Below are 17,870 nucleotides of genomic sequence, written 5' to 3' on the forward strand. Positions count from 1 at the left end.
ACCTCCTACTGGCTGAAGCCTAGAATACCATTATGAGTGCAATCTGTGCAGCTTCCTTCCTTCTCTGTGAACTTGCAAGAATTTGGGGAAAATATAATACTTTAAGCTGTAAATTAAATCTTTTTTTTTTTTTTTTTTTTTTTTTTTTTTTTTTTTGACGGAGTCTCGCTCTGTCGCCCAGGCTGGAGTGCAGTGGCGCGATCTCGGCTCACTGCAAGCTCCGCCTCCCGGGTTCACGCCATTCTCCTGCCTCCGCCTCCCGAGTAGCTGGGACTACAGGCGCCCACAACCGCGCCCGGCTAATTTTTTGTATTTTTAGTAGAGACGGGGTTTCACCGTGGTCTCGATCTCCTGACCTTGTGATCCGCCCGCCTCGGCCTCCCAAAGTGCTGGGATTACAGGCGTGAGCCACCGCGCCCGGCTGTAAATTAAATCTTAATGCAAAGTTTAAAATCCTAGTGTTTACAGGGCTAGATAGGAGGAGGGGACTAAACAGCCCAACTCAACTCCAGCCAAATGGATTCATGTAACATGGGCCCAATGCTACTAAGCCTTCTGACTTTAAGAGAAGCCAGAAACCCAGATATTTGTGTGAAATCACCCAATTTTTAAAAACGATGACAACTGACTGATTTGTTAAGATGCTGTACAAATCAAACCAAACCCACTTTCAGGCTAGCAGCGAAACATGTTTGCAACCTTGCTCAGCACAGCCAAGGCATGAAAGAAGAGGGGAAAAGCTAGCACCTACCTGGTGGCAAAGGAAGGAATGTGGGGGTGGGAGGCTCTAGGAAGAAGCCAAAGGTCCGATAGTGAGTTGAGCAGCTTTGCCAAAGACGAGCTCTGCGGCAGCTTACCTGTGCCCCAGCATGGAGAGTGGAGGAAGGGACCAGCCACACAGCGATCCTCTGGAAAGACCTCCAAGCAACGACTTTGTCCATATCCCATCTACTTCTGTTCTACTCTCCCATCAGGCCCCCATTATGATTTTCATGGGTCGTAGGCACTTTTGCCTTCACTGGTGCCTTCCTCCCTAAACATATAAAATATTTTATGGCTATGCTGGTATAAAGACAAATATTATTCAGGCTAGATCATCTTCATTTTTTCCTTATGATTTTAAAAGACATTAAAATATTTTCTTAGGTCCCTGAAAATATCACGGGCCTTAGATCCTGGCCTATTGAGGCTAAAGGCTAAGGCTGGCCCTGCCTCCAGCTGGGTAGTGCTTGACTTCAACACGGGATGAAAACTCTCGTTACTTGGCAGCTGATGTTTGTCACTGTAAATACGGCAAATCAGTCGCCATGTTGGGAGGTAACTATAATATTCTGGACATAGCATGAGCTGAAGTCAGACTACAAAACTTCAAATCCCAGTTCTGCCATTTACAATTGAAGTGACTTTAGGCAAATCATTTAACTTCTTTGTGGCTTGATTTCCACAACCATGAAACAGGAATGATAATAGTACCTACTTGAGAATTACTATGATGATTAAATGAGTTAATACATGGAAAATGCTTACAACGGTACCTAGAAATAGTAGAAAATAGACGTTAGCTATTTCTGTGTTCTGTAGTTTCCCCAAGACTGATTGATTTTATGGTTTTGGATAATGATAAAATTATTGAGTTAACATATAAATACTCTTGAAGAGCTGACCCTTTTGAGGTCTTGAAGGCAATAACTTCATTGTGATTTCCTAAAGATAATCTAATTGCACAAAATTCAACAGAAGGATGAAAGTCCATGCAGGCTTGCCTCAGCTAGCTCTTAGTTATAGCTTACATTCTTCCTGTTAACTTCCTGAGTGCCCCCACTTGTCTATAAAATAAATTCAAAGTGAAGACCTGAGCATAAAACCTCGTCCAGGGGGTGGGGCGCAGTGGCTTATGCCTGTAATCCCAGCACTTCGGGAGGCCAAGGCAGGCGGATCACTTGAGGTCAGGAATTGGGAAGCTGAGATGGGTGAATCACTTGAGGTCACTGAATTCAAGACCAGCCCAGCCAACATGGCAAAGCCCATCTCTACTAAAAATACAAAAATAAGCCCGGCATGGTAGTATGCACCTATAGTCCCAGCTACTCAGGAGGCGGAGGTGGGAGAATCGCTTGAATCCGGAAGGCGGAGGTTGCAGTGAGCTGAGGTTGCATTGCACCATTGCATTCCAGCCTGGGTAACAGAGTGAGACTCTACCTCAAAACAAACAAACAAACAAACAAAACTTGTTCCAGGGATTCTAAAGAAATGTGATCTTTCAATAAACATGCTTTGTACTCATCAATAAAGTGCCCAGCAGCTTTCAAAGCTCAAACATTATATAATGAGATAACATACTCAAAGCATCCAAAGACAAGAGAGAATTTTAGAAACCTTCATAACACTGGGAGGCCCCAGAGTGTCAATCTTTCCTATTGTACCAGAATAATTATCGCTAATGATCTGTTATGATCCACAGAATTGCAAGGCAGAAGAGCCTCTCCGATCATTCTTACTGGCTGAAGACACTAAGGCCGAGAAAATTCAGTTGTTTCCTCAAGGTCACGTAGATTAGTCTCCTATTTCCCTCTGTGGCTACCCCAGCCATTTCTGTTATTTTTTTTAATGTTGTTTATACTGAGATATTTAAATCCAATCTATATCTTTCATGCTAAAATTGTTGCAGCTAAAGATGGTTACAGACTTTTGTGCAGATTTTACATATCTTTTGGTGGAAAAAAGAAAACAGGGGTCAAAAAAGTACTTGTTGAGCCGGGCATGGTGGCTCACGTCTATAATCCCAGCACTTTGGGAGGCCGAGGCGGGTGGAACACCTGAGGTAAGGAGTTCGAGACCAGCCTGACCAACATGGAGAAACCCCGTCTTTACTAAAAATACAAAATTAGCTGGGCGTGGTGGCAGCTGCCTGTAACCCCAGCTACTCGGGGTTGGGGGCTGAGGCAGCAGAATTGCTTGAACCCAGGAGGCAGAGGTTGCAGTGAGCTGAGATCGCGCCATTGCACTCCAGCCTGGGCAACAAGAGCGAAACTCCATCTCAAAAAAACAAACAAACAAACAAAAACCAAAACAGACAAAAAAGTACTTGTTGAATGAATGAAAGTTCTTTAAGCTTTTCTGTCCTTTTTTTTTTTTCAAAGACAGGGTCTTACATTCCCACCCAGACTGGAGTGCAGTGGTGCAAACACAGTTCACTGCAGCCTCAACCTCCTGAGATCAAGCGATCCTCAGATAGCTGAGACTACAGGAGTGTGGAGTGTGACACCACGCCACCACGCCACCACGCCACCACCCCCTGCTAATTTTTGTTTGTTGATTTTTTTGTTTTGTTTTGTTTTTTGTTTTTTTTAAGAGATGGGGTCTCGCTATGTTGCCCAGGCTGGTCTTGAACTCCTAAGCTCAAGCAATCTGCCCAGCTGGGCTTCACAAAGTGCTAGAATTGCAGGCTTGAGCCACTGCACTCAGCCTAAGCTTTTATTTCGTACCCTCTGTGATCTCATTGTTGAATTCCTCATCGTTTTATAAAGTAGAAGGAGGAAATGGAGACTGTCTTCTATTATCCTGTTCTTGGTGTACATATAATCCATATGGTTCATAACCACATATGGTTGATGTGTTGAGAAGGCATGAAGTATTTATATTTCTAAATGTTTAAAAGATTATATTAAAATGAGTGTTGTTGGCCGGGCGCGGTGGCTCAAGCCTGTAATCCCAGCACTTTGGGAGGCCGAGGCGGGCGGATCACAAGGTCAGGAGATCGAGACCACAGTGAAACCCCGTCTCTACTAAAAATACAAAAAATTAGCCGGGCGCGGTGGCGGGCGCCTGTAGTCCCAGCTACTCAGGAGGCTGAGGCAGGAGAATGGCGTGAACCCAGGAGGCGGAGCTTGCAGTGAGCCGAGATCGCGCCACTGCACTCCAGCCTGGGCAACAGCGTGAGACTCCGTCTCAAAAAAAAAAAAAAAAAAAAAAAAAAAAAAAAAAAAAAAATGAGTGTTGTTTGATTTCAAAAGACTTGATGAAAATGTATCCAAAGCCACATGATTTGGTGATTCCTGAAGACAAGAATAAGGGAGGCCATTTGGAATCTCTGGCTAAGCTGAGCCTACTTTCTTTGCTCTTTTTACACAGTGTACTTTTAACTGCTCCAAATTGCAAAGAAACAAAACACAAAACACTTATTCTCATCTAATCAGGAGGAAATGGCATAATTTTAAATCTCTTACATCAGCTAAGAACAAACGCATTTTTCAAGACACATATTTACTATTTACAGTTCCCATTCCAAAAAAAATCGGCAAATATCCCTCGTGCATTTGCAAAATACTGTAAAATCACTAATTCCTCCCAATAGCATTGATAGCCCATTATATAGCAAAGGTGCTAAAGAAAGAAGCATATTACAGAATTTTATGTAACTCAAGTTCTATTCTGTTATTGAGTCCAGTGAGCCATGCTGCGTTCCTAATGTTCACATAGATGTCTGAATCTTTCTTTGGGCCAAAATAAACCAATTGGTTGCATCTGAAATAGCTGTTTTGTTAAAAGTTGGAGTCATTTATAAACCAAATGGCTATTTCCTTATAGCAAAAGAACAAAACTGATTCCTAACCTATGCTCATATATGATTTTCAGTTCTATGGACCCAAATGCAATTCCTGAACATAAGCCATGTCAGCACTGAGTGCTTAATACAGGCTAATATATTGGCTTTTTTAAACTGGACTATTAAGTCCATTAACATTTAATGAAACAATTTTAACTGTATCCACAAAACACTCACAATGTCTTTCCATCAACTCCCTAAAGGCAAAACAACATAAATTTAAGAGAAAAATAACTATGAAGCTTTAGTAAGTGCAAATGATTTCTGTAGAACAGGTTAAGTCCTGAATTTCTGTCTCAATACAGTCCACATTTGATTTTTACTACAAAGATAAACCCAAACTGGCAATTACCCTTTGCTAACCCTACCAAATAATCGCAGCATGAAAACATTGGTATTCCTCTAGCTACAATGTAATATATATAGAATTAACACATAATTTCACAAAGAGTCTTAGAAATCCATTGCAAAATTATGCTGTAAAACATTTTCTTTTAAAATATCATGTTAATCCTTTTTCCTTTATAGAAGTCTCAAAGTAAAATTATATTAATTTTGCCTTGAATAATTAAGATCTAGAAACCAAAGTCCTTTACAGAGATTCGACTGTCATATTGCCACAGAGATATATATATGGCACACAAGTAAATCAAATTGTTCATTCATTTGTGCCTTATTGGTTGTTACCTTCAGCACATAAATATACTAGTTTAAGCTTATGCTCATTCTGAACCTGAAGTCTGAATCTTTTGATAAATACATTTTTTCCAAGGTCTATTTTGAAACTTCTGAAGTAGAGAGAAGTAAAATTGGCCCCCTTATTAAGCTTTTTAGAAAATAAACTAACATATTCTTATTCATATTTCTTAGTAGATGCCACTATCTGGACAATTCTATAGATCTAACAATCTACATTCACTCCTCCCAAATTTGATCCCTTTGAAAATAGCTCCTCTCTCCTCAATAAAAAAAAAAAGAAAAGCTACTAACGGCCCCCCTCAATTAAAAAAAGAGCTATAAAAACATGGACTTACAGCAATATTTTTGGTAAACTTATTTAATAACCTAATGATTAAAAAAAGTGGTCATGTATTTTTTAACACCTGTCTTGAAAGACCTCAAATGGCAGCTTCAGGGATTTGAATACCTTTGAGAAACCTGAACATCTAAAGGAGTTAGTGGGACTGATGTGGTCGAAGCTCAGAACATTTGACGTGGCAGTTGTAGAAGTTGTAAATGTACCACAGTAGGAAACAGCTTTCCATGGACTTCAAAGCAAACGACAGTTAATTATCTAGCTTTCAGGAGCAGCATGGACTTACCGTGACAGCTGTTAGGCGAGGACACATGGGTATCTCTACAACTGAACATCAGCCTTCAGATTGTGTCATTGTTCAGCTTGGATCTCATTGGAACGAAATGCTTAAGGTCCCAGCTTGGTTCAATTCAAATTAGTCTAAGAGTTTTCCCAGATGGTTTCTCAGCACAAGCTTATTTCTCACCCCAGAGCCTGCGCTTTGCCATCACCTCAGAGCCCCAGTCAACATGCTGTTTGCATATGTTCAAGCTCCATTTTTAATGCCGTGCATAGGCTATCCATTTGAACTTTCTCCTCCCTATCGTTACTGAATTCAACCTGGTGGTCTTATAACTTGGTGAGAAAAGAAATGCTTCTTCTTTAGGAGCATTTTTAATCAATCTCTCTCTCTCTCTCTGTCTCTCTCCCCTACTTCCTTTATCCCCTCCCCCTTATTTTTTAACTGACAGAGAAGATTGACGGTTTCTGCCTTGTGCTTAACAGGTGGGATGTCTTAGGGTGTTCTCCATGGCTGACCAAATACAGTAGGCCCAAAAATTATTTGACTTGCATGAATCTGAGCAGGGCCTGGCATGTTCACATTTTCCCAGAGCATCCATTTCTATCTATAACCTCATCATGGCTCCAGATCAGCCACGTGAAAATTCCCAAAGTAACTGAGTTTATTCCTGGCCTCCCTGACACCACCTCCAAATCAAGGGTTGTGATAAGAATTGTGTAATATTTTGTATCTGGCACCTTTATAAGATCGTGAACTCATCTTTCTGGAACAACATCAGGTAGTCCATAAACATAAGATGTGTGCCCTAAAAGAAAGAAGACCAAAAAAATGTGAAGTATATATTCCTCATATTCCTTTGATTACACCTGCCGAAGATAGGAAAGAATAAAATTTGAAGGGGGGGATATGAGAGATAGAGTTACAGAGGTCAGAAAGCTAATTAGGAAAGAGTTCAGAGAACGAAAATTGTTTCAAAACAATAAAATTGACAGACTGTTTGGTATGACCTAAACCAACTTTAATCCTTTTAGAAAATGTCCGACTTTAGATACTCTAAGTTCGTGAAGGCTTGCTCTTAAAATTGGAAAGTAAAAAAATAAAAATAAATAAAAAAACACACACTTGAACAGAAATCCCCAGCAATTGTTGACTTCTTACTGCCCTGTGTTTCTAAGCCATTCACTTCAATCAGCCACATACTGTTTCTTGACATGTCCAGAGTCCCTAATGAGGCCTTGCTGATTTTGAGCAGTTGGTAACTATGTGCAATATATGCAGAACCATCTTCTGGGGGCTTCAGGAATCCAAGGCTCTCCTTGTCCCTCTATCTCCAGGAAACAAATATTAAATGCTTCATCATTCTAGTGTGCAAAATGTTTTCAAGCTGCCTGTAAAATCTGTGATGTCAGCAATTTGGTTAAAAAAATTATACATACTTATTAATTATGTTTAAACCTGTTTCCTTGCATTTTTCAGTTCATCTTACATTAAATGCTGAGCAGAAACTGGCTTTGTTTCTTACAGCCAAATTACACAAGAGGTATAAATCTTTAATATCCTTGGCTTCCTTTACTTTCTTCTAGAAAGGTCTAAATGCCTCTGAAAAACATGCTGGACAAATTCCCAAGATGCCAGGCTGCTTGCCAAAATACTCAAAGTGATAGGCCACAGCTGCCTCCTTTCTTCCTAGGGAAAAAGGTACAGGCTACTGGATACTCAACAAATTTATGATTACCAAACATTCAGGCTCTGCCTTCTAAGAAGATGGTAAGTAAACCATGTTAAAGCAGACTGCTTCATATGAAGAGTTTGCAGAGTTGACCAGGCTTAGGTTTTCTGGTCTTGATTAATAAAACAATATTCAACAAATCATAAAAGCTAAAATGAAAACTTATTTCAAAAGTCATGTTGCCCAGACATCAGACCCATAAATGCTCCCTACAATACCCCTACCAAGTAATCATATGTTTGAATACCTCTGGGGCAAATAATTTATTCTGTGTTAAAAAATAGTTTAGTTATACACGCACAATTATAATTCATATTAGACAAATAGATATCTCTATAACATGTAAAGAGCTACTATACCTCATGAACAAAAATTCTGAGTACAACAGAAAAATGAGCAAAGGATATGAAAAGAAAAAGAAATATAAATGACTCAAATATAAAAAGACATAGAAGATATACTAAACTTCACTGATAGAGAAATGTAAATCAAAACTTCACTGAGATAACACTTTTCAGATATTTCATATGTTACTATCATGAGTGTAAATTTGTATAAGTCCTAAGGGGAGTAATTTAGTAATCAAAGTAACAAATGCACATATGCTTTTACTTACCATTTCAACTTTTAGAAATTTGCACACATGCAAAATGATCTATGCATATGGAAATTATTTTTATTTAAAAATCTATTCATGGCCTAAGATGATCTGCTATTCATTCACAGTATATTGAGGGAGAAGGGGTACATAAGTCTCCATGTGTATTAGTGAAGAATTACTTTCCTTTAGTATGCCAGTGACATCGGCTTCTGCTTGTATCCAGCACATGTACTTTCAGGGCCTCATTTGAGAGGGATTGAAAAAGATGATCCCAAGGTTCATTACAATCCAGATTTAGTGATTCTGTTGACTGCAGGGGTTTTGCCTGAAGAGCCGAAAACATGGAGAGAGAAAATATTATTGTTACCAAACCTCCAGGTCACAACAATAGGAAAAGTACTCTCCTGTGGATTGACTCATTTGATCCTCAGAATAACCGAGCCCTGAAACTTCAAGGTGAAGGTGAGGGCGAGGCTGAGGTTGAGGGATGGCTATTGTATACAATGTTTGGAAACAAACAAACAAAACAGTGTTTTGTTTTGCTTTTCCTTAGAGTGAAAAGGACTTTCTTTAGTGCATCCAGGATTGCTGCCCCATATTAAAGATGATGAGACTGAGACTAAGAGAAGTTAGAAAATTTCTCAAGGTCATTTCACTACAGAGTTGTGTGTCCAAGTAAACTCAGCTGCTTCATGGAAATCTGAGTGCCATGCAGAAAAATCCACAGAGTTTGGAACCTCAGAGATACTCATTACCAATGTAAGCAGTCAGTAAGTCAATAAGCTCCCACCCTCTGCTTCTCCGTTCCATATACAGAAAATGGCAAAATGAATGGGGCATTGGATATTGCCCCATATAGAAGATAGATGCGTGCATAGAGGAAGCCTGAGAGAGGCTCCATCCAGCCCATGGGCAGGCAGAGAAGGAGTGAGGGTGGAGGGACAAACAGCAAAGGCTCCAAGGTCCTGAAAAGTCATTCTCAAAGGAAATGTGTTGTTTCACTCCCAGTAATTCTCAAGTAGATCCCAGAATAGATTCTACTACTTCCTGTTAGAAACAGGGAAGGGTCATCTGAATAAACGCTTAATGATTTATTGGAATATCTTAAACTCCTGAAATATCTTCATCTGCCTGAAATTCCTTTTACAGAGAATAAAAATATTTTGTCTACAATTAAGGAGAAAAATAAGTTCTGATTGAAAGAGAACAGATACTCATTTTGAGAGCTAAATAGTATCAGGCACAGTAAAGAACAGGTATTACAAGGTATTACATATATAGTTTCATTTAATCTTTCCAACAGTCCTGTGCAGGAAATATTATTAGCTTCATTTTGCACACAAATATGCTGAAACTGAGAGGCTAAGAAACTTTACTTTCTATGTGAATATGTCTTTTATGAGCCAGTAAATAGACTCTATGTCCAGAGTTATTTTCATCATATATAAGTACACATAGTTTTGCTTGAGATGATTACTGAAGATTTTGAGAACAAACTTCTTAATAAAGCAACATGTTTTCAGAAAACACATTGATTGAGGCCTCACTATTTTGTGCATAGAGCAATTATAGTAACATTGAATTCTTGGAACCATGAATAGCTAGTGTTGTTGTAGCCATTCATAAATTTCTTGAAGAGGTGTTAATGTAGAAGTGGAAACTTACTTAATGCTTGTTCTTAACTTTTAAAGGGGTATTTAAAGTATATATATATATGGCATTTTTTAAAAGTAAGGTGATAATCCCAGCACTTTGGGAGGCCGAGGTGGGTGGATCACTTGAGGTCAGGAGTTCGAGACCAGCCTGGCCAACGTGGTAAAACCCCATCTCTACTAAAAATAAAAAAAATAGCCAGGTGTGGTGGCGGGCGCCTGTAATTCCAGCTACTCAGAAGACTGAGGCACAAGAATCGCTTGCACCAGGAAGGCGGAGGTGGCAGTGAGCTGAGATCACACCACTGCACTCCAGCCTGGGCAATAGAGGGAGACTCAGTCTCAAAAAAATAAATAAATAAAATAAAATAAAAGTAAGGTGAGAACAAGTGACTTTTTATTATTACACACAGATCAATATGGTCTTTGAGTTGTAAAATATTTCCTCACTTCTGTTTTGTGTTACTTGATGCATGCTTCTGATTGCTTTCACTTTTGGTTCTGATGAACCGGTAAGTTCTTTACTATTGGAGTTTCTTGTGATAGTAAGATAAATGCTTAGTTACAAAAATATTTCATGTTTCTTCCTGTCAAATTATTGAGATAATTTTGTATTTGGGTTTAAACTGATTTAAAAAGTTACTGAAGTATTCACCATGTTAATCTCCATTGGCAAGTATTTAGGAATCACAGTCTGTTAATATCTATATTCTAGAAACAGATTTGCAATCAAAAGTTTCAGAGCTTGTGAACAGACTAACTCTATACAGCACAGGCTAACCTTGAGCAGAAATTTTTTTTCCTGCCAGTTTGCATCAGGAAAACCCCTTCTGCAGCTCAGGATCTTCCTTGAATACTACAGAGCTGAAAGTTGTCACCAGAATTTGATACTACACCATTCTATTGCCAAACAGGGTGCTACAGCCAAAACAGTTTGGCCACTGTTAAGCACTACCTAGCTTTTGGCTAGGCCAAAAGCTTAGGAGCAGTGACAGTAGCTAACCTTATTGGGCCTATCAAAAAATCAGCATGTGAACTCTTTGGCAAGTTCTGCTGGTGTCAGCCGAGGGCAGCACTTTCTGGAAGCAAGTGAGTTCTACCGCGGGGAATGAGACAGAACTTCCCAGCCACAGGCCCTGAAATGGTACTCATTTAAACTTCTGGTGTGTTAGGCTAGAAATGGATTCACCAAGAAAGTGTGAGATCACCGTATGTGAAACTCACAGGGAATATCTATAAGAAAGGTACTAAACATCCTTGGGACATATGGAAGCACCTCCTTTTATCAAAGATATCACTTCTGACAATCTGTCTAACAGACAACCTGGACAAATTGGTTTTGGAAAGAAACAGCATTTGCCTAGAAAAGGTGTTTGGCTGCTTTTTGAGGTCAGGAGAAACATACTTCAGAAGGTCAGAGCCCCTGCAGCTAGTAGTTCCCAAAGACTCTGCTCAGTTGGTAAGGACAGCTGTATGTGCACTGGCTGTTTCTGACACAACCAATACAGAGAGCACGACCTGTTCCCTGCCTGCAGAATCTTCCGGATTGGAGGATTAAAAGTTAAATAATCAAGAGAATCAGAAAAATAATCAAGACTGATGAGTGATGTTTAAGGTGAAGTTTTAAATAAGGACAAAACTGGAAGATAGAGGTTACCATATGAATCTATATCCTTTTAGGATTTGATTTTTCTTCTGTGGAAATTTTAGGACATTTTCCTTATACTTTTATTTGTTTCAAGAAGATGGAAAATTGGATCCAAACTTTCAGGATTAAAATCAATAAACTAGTGTGTGATTGTCTTAGCTTTAAAAAGATATGAAAAGAGTTATTTGGGGCAGTATTTCAATATAGAAATGGACTTTTTAACTGACTGTAAGAAAGGGATGGGACAGGCCATTTTTATGTACTTCTGAATTATTTAATTCTTGAATAGATAATATTTTAATCAATTAAGAATAAGTATTAAAAGGTCTATGGTGAAAAAATCTTCCTCCCACCCTTGTCCTACTCCCCACAAGTAATAATTTCATGCATAAGAAAAATGTATATATAAAATCCCTTTACCCCTCTTTTTTCATGCAAATCACAACATCCTATACATCTTGTTATGTGATACCTTGCTTTTTTATTGATAAACTTTATTTTTTAGAGCATTTTTAGGTTCACAGCAAAGCTAAATTCAAAGTACTATACTTTATAGTTCCCATTATACCTTGTGTTCCCACTTAAACATAGCTTCCCCACTATCAGCTTCCCTCCCCAGAGTGGTACATTTGTTTTAGTTGATGAACCTACACTGATTGACACATTGTTATCACCCGAAGTCCATAGGTTACATTAGATTTCACTCTTGATGTTGTACATTCTGTGAATTTTGACATGTGTATCATGACATATATTCACCATTATAATATCATGCAGAATAGTTTTATCATCCTAAAAATCCTTGTGTTCTGCCTATTCATTCCTCTCTCCCCCTAACCCCTAGCAATTACTGATCTTTTTGTGGTCTCCATAGTTTGCCCTTTCCAGAATGTCATGTAGTTGAAACCATCCAGTGTGTACCCTTTTCAGATTGGCTTCTTTCACTTAGTAATATGAATTTAAGTTTCCTCCATGTCTTTTCATGACTTGATAGCTCATTTCTTTTTAGTGCTGGATAATATTCTATAGTCCAGATACACCATAGTTTGTATCTCCATTCACCCATTCAGTTGGAAGAACATCTCAGTTACTTCCAAGTTTTTGGCAATTATGAAAAAAGGCTAGTGATATGGTTTGGCTGTGTCCCCACCCAAATCCCATCTTGAATTCTCATGTGTTGTGGAAGGGTCCTGGTGGGAGGTAATTGAGTCATGAGGACAGGTTTTTCCCACCCTGTTCTCATGATTGTGAATAAGTCTTACAAGATCTGATGGTTTTAAAAACTGGAGTCTCCCTACACAAGCTCTCTTCTTGTCTGCCACCATGTGAGATGTGGCTTTCACCTTCCACCATCATTGTGAGGCCTCCCCAGCCACGTGGAACTGTAAGTCCAATTTTGTAAATTTCCCAGTCTCAGGTATGTCTTTATCAGCAGCGTGAAACTGGACTAATACAGCTGGTATAAACACTTATGTGCAGGTTTTGGTACGGACGTAAGTTTTCAACTTATTTGAGTAAATACCAAAGAGCATGATGCTAAATCATATGTTAAGAGTAAGAAACTACCAAATTGTCTTCCAATGTGGCTGCATCATTTTACACTTCCACCAGCAATAAAGGAGAGTCTCTATTTTTCCACATCCTCATCAGCATTTGGTGGTGTCAGTGCTCCAGATTTTAGCCATTCTAATAGGTATATAGTGGTATCTCATTGTTGTTTTAATTTGCATTTATCTGATGACATATGATGTAGAGCAACTTTTCATATGTTTATTTGCTATTTGTATATCTTTGGTGAGGCATCTGTTAAGATGTCTGGCCTATTTCTTTAATTAGGTTGCTTGTTTTCTCATTGTTGGGCTGTAAAAGTTCTTTGTACATTTTGCATACAGTCGTTTATTAGTTATGTCTCTCACAAATACTTCCCAGTCTGTGGTTTGTCTTTTCATTTTCTTGACAGTGTTCTCTGAAGACCAGAAAGTTTTATTTTAATGGGGTCTAGCTTATCAATTCTTCCTTTCATGGATTGCGCCTTTGGTGTTGTATCTAAATATCATCAAACCCAAGGTCATCTAGATTTTCTCCCATGTTATTTTCTAGGAGTTCTATAGTTTTGCATTTTACATTTTTCATTTGTCTGTGATCCATTTTGAATTAATTTGGGGGAAGGGTGTAAGATCTACATCTGGATTCTTTTTCTTTTCATGTATGAATGTCCAGTTGTTCCAGCAGCATTTCCGGAAAATAATGTCTTTTCTCTATTGTATTGCCTTTGCCCCTTTGTCAAAGATCAGTTGACTATATTTATGTAGGTATATTTTTGAGCGCTCTATTCTGTTTCATTGATCTATGTGTCTGTTTTTGTTTGTTTGTTTTTTGCCAATACCACACTGTCTTGATTTAATAGTAAGTCGTAAGTCTTGAAGTCAGTCCTCCAACTTTATTCTCCTTCATATTGAGTTGGCTATTTTGGGTCTTTTGCCTCTCTCTGTGAACTTTAGAATCAGTTTGTTGATACAAAATAACTTGGTGAGATTTCTATTGGGATTCCATTGAATTTATAGATCAAGTTGAGAAAAATTGACATCTTGATAATATTGAGTCTACTTATCCTCTATAGTTGAATGTTGTGTTGCCACAGAATTCAAGAGTTCAAATCTTAACCTTCAAAGTGACTGTTTTAGGAGATGGGACCTTTTGGGAGGATATTAGGCCATGAGGGATCAGTGCCCTTTATTATAAGATAGGTCCTAGAGAGCTCATTCCTCTCTTCCACCATGGAAGAAGACAGCAAGGCGGCAACATCTGTGGACCAGGAAACAAGCTGTCACCAAACACTATCTCTGCTAATTCTTAAATCTTCAACTTCCCAGCCTCCAGAACTGTGAGAAATAAATTTCTGTTGTTTTTAAGCTACTCAGCTTATCATATTTTGTTATAGCAGCACAAACAGACTGAGACACTATTCATGAACATGGACTATCTCTCCATTTATTTAATTGTTCTTTGATAACTTTCATCAAGTTTTCCTCTATAGATCTTGTACATATTTTGTTAGATTTCAACCCAAGTATTTTATTTTTGGAGGTGTTAATGTAAATGGCATTATGTTTTTAATTTCAAATTCTACTTGTTCATTACTGATATATAGGAAAGTGGATTTTTATATATTAGCCTTGCATCCTACAACCTTGCTATAGTTGCTTATTAGTTCTAGGAAACATTTTGTCTATTCTTTTGAATTTTCTGTATAGATAATCATGTCATTTTTTAACAAAACCAGTTTTACTTATTCCTTCCCAATCTGCATACCTTTGATTTTATTTTCTAGTCTTGTTGCTAGGACTTTCAGCACAATGTTGAAAGGCAGCATTGAGAGAGAACAGCCTTGCCTTGTTCCTGATCATAGGAGCAAAGCTTCCAATTTGTCACCATTAAGTGTGATGTTAGCTCTAGGTTTTTTGGAGATGTTTTTTATTGAATTGAGGAAGTTCCCCTCTATTCCTAGTCTGTTGCAGGTACGTTATTTTTTTCTTTTACAATATAGTTTGGAGAACATTCTATCATAGACATTAAGAGCAGCTTTATTATTATTATTACTTTCTACAGATACATAGCATAGTATTTTATTGCATGGATATATTATAATTTATTTAACCCGACCCCTATCAATGGCTATTTAGGTTATTTGCAGATCTTATATTAGCACAAACAGTGCTGCAAATATCCATCCTCGGGCAAATGAATAAATACACTGTGATATATGCACACAAAGTAATTGTGTTCAGCAAAAAAAAACGAATGAACCATTGATACACTCAACAACATGAATAAATCTCAAAAGCATTACGCTGAGTAAAAAGAAAAGACAGACACAAAAGACTGCATACTCTGTGATTACATTTGTATTAAATTCTAGAAAAGGCAAATCTATATGGACAGAATTCAGAGCTACGTTTGCCATGGGTCAGGATATGGGATTAGCCTTAAAGGCATAGAGGGAAGTTTTGTGAATGATTGTGAGATGGTTATACCTGTGGTTATAGTTTATATCTATCACAGCTCATTGAATTTTTTACTTTTAAAAGGTGACTTTTACTGTTTATAGATTTTATTTCAATAAAGCTGATTTTAAAGAAAAAGTAACTGCCAAATGATTTAACCTATGAACTAAAAGATTACAAATATGGTAACCAAAGTTTGAAAGGTGAAATATATTTGAAGGACTGAGAGTTAGAGATCTTGGACAATCTTATCCTTCTTTTTGGCCACTATCATGTTGTTATTACATTACTGGCAGAATATGTAATAAAAGTAAGATTAAAAGATCAAGCATTCACTGTATTTTTCTTTTTATTTTTTTAGAGACAAGGTTTTGTCTGTTGCCCTAGCTGGAGGACAATGGCACTATCATAGCTCACTATAATCTCAAGCTCCTGGGCTCAAAAAAAATCTTCCCACCTAAACTTCTCCCTAGGAATTATAGGCACCCACCACCACACCCCTTCACACCCAGCTAATTTTTTATTTTTTGTAGAGACGGGGTCTCGCAGTGTCACCCAGGCTGGTTTCAAGCAATCCTCCTGCCTCAGTCTCCCAAAGTGCTGGGATCACAGGTGTGGGCCACTGGACCCAGTCAAGGATTTTAATTACAGAAAATTATTCCCACGTCTGGATCAATAACTATGTCTCTTTAATTTATGAAATACTCATTTTACTAACAAATCACTAGAAAAACCTCCAGAGTCACTGAAATTGAGCTGAATTTCATCTTTCCTGTTCTACTCCCACTAGAAACCTTCTTATCATTTAATTATTTACTAATTAATTCCCCATTCCCTCTAACTTCCAAAGGATCTCAAGCAACTTCATAAATAAGTGAGGCAAGTATAATAACGGGAAAAAAGTTAAACCATAGATGAATAAATGCAGGGTAGAGAGCCTAAATAATGACTAGAAGAGCCTACAAATTTTGCTTCAAGTTTCTAATTGGCCCCCCAAAAGAGGAAAACATGTATTCTATGTGTTCAATGTATTTATAAACAACAAAGTTTCTATGAAATAAGAAAAATCTAAGTGTTAAGGAAGTGCAACATTTCTTTCTGATATGATGACCAGTGTGACAATTTTCCCATGGATCTTTCAATAGAGGAAATTGCATAACATAGTGAATGTCTTCAATGGCACATTGAAAGAGCCATAAGAGTGAGCTTCCTGAGGCACCCTTAGAGCCACAGAGAAAGCCAACAACAGAATGCCACTATAGGAAAGAGAACCTGGTGGCTGGAGGACAAAGGTGGCAGAGTAGAGTTACTTCATTGTACACATACCCTTTTGCAGCTTTTGAGCAGTGGACACCCCATACATATTACTAAACAGTGCTCAAGTGTACAGACTGGGGAAGCAGGCTGCCTGCTTCAAATCATAGCTGTACAGACTACCAATTACAGTATAGTGGGCAAGCTCTGTGCCTTACCTCTGAAGTGGGGATTGCAAAATGTCTGCCTCATTCGATTATTGGAAAGGTTAAATGTGTTAATATGTATAAGAACCTTAGTATCAGGTTAAGTGGTAGTTATTAGTAATGATTATGCCAAAGCGCAGTTTTGTAAAAGTTGTCTTATGAAGGGCCAAAGCAATGTTACTCCATGTATAAAGCCCCATGATAATCAGATTTTAGATAACAGCATAAATTTAGAATATCTGACATACATGAAAATCAGTTGTCATGTCCATAGGGTTTATATAGCTAACGGACCCAATTTTGGGTTTTGTTACCTGTTTTGAAAGGCAATGAACGGGCCGGGCACAGTGGCTCACGCCTGTAATCCAGCACTTTGGGAAGCCAGGGCAGGCGGATCACGAGGTCAGGAGATTGAGACCATCCTGGCTAACACAGTGAAACCCCGTCTCTACTAAAAATATAAAAAATTAGCCGGGCTTGGTGTGCACGCCTGTGGTCCCATCTACTCAGGAGGCTGTGGCAGGAGAATCGCTTGAACCCAGGAGACGGAGGTTGCAGTGAGCTGAGATCACGCCACTGCACTCCAGCGTGGCGACAGAGACTCCGTCTCAAAAAAAAAAAAAAGAAAGGCAATGCACTACAAAGCATTATTGGAAGAAATTGAAGACTATCTCAGTAAATAAAAAGACATCCCATGTTCATGGATTAAAAGGCTTAAGCTGTAAGGCTGGGCACAGTGGTTCATGCCTTTGGGATAATCTCAGCACTTTGGGAGTTCTAGGCAGGTGGATCACCTGAGGTCAGGAGTTCCAGACCAGCCTGGCCAACATAGTGAAACCCTGTCTCTACTA

Source organism: Macaca thibetana, chromosome 2 (genome assembly GCF_024542745.1).
Source record: "Macaca thibetana thibetana isolate TM-01 chromosome 2, ASM2454274v1, whole genome shotgun sequence".
NCBI lineage: Eukaryota > Metazoa > Chordata > Mammalia > Primates > Cercopithecidae > Macaca > Macaca thibetana.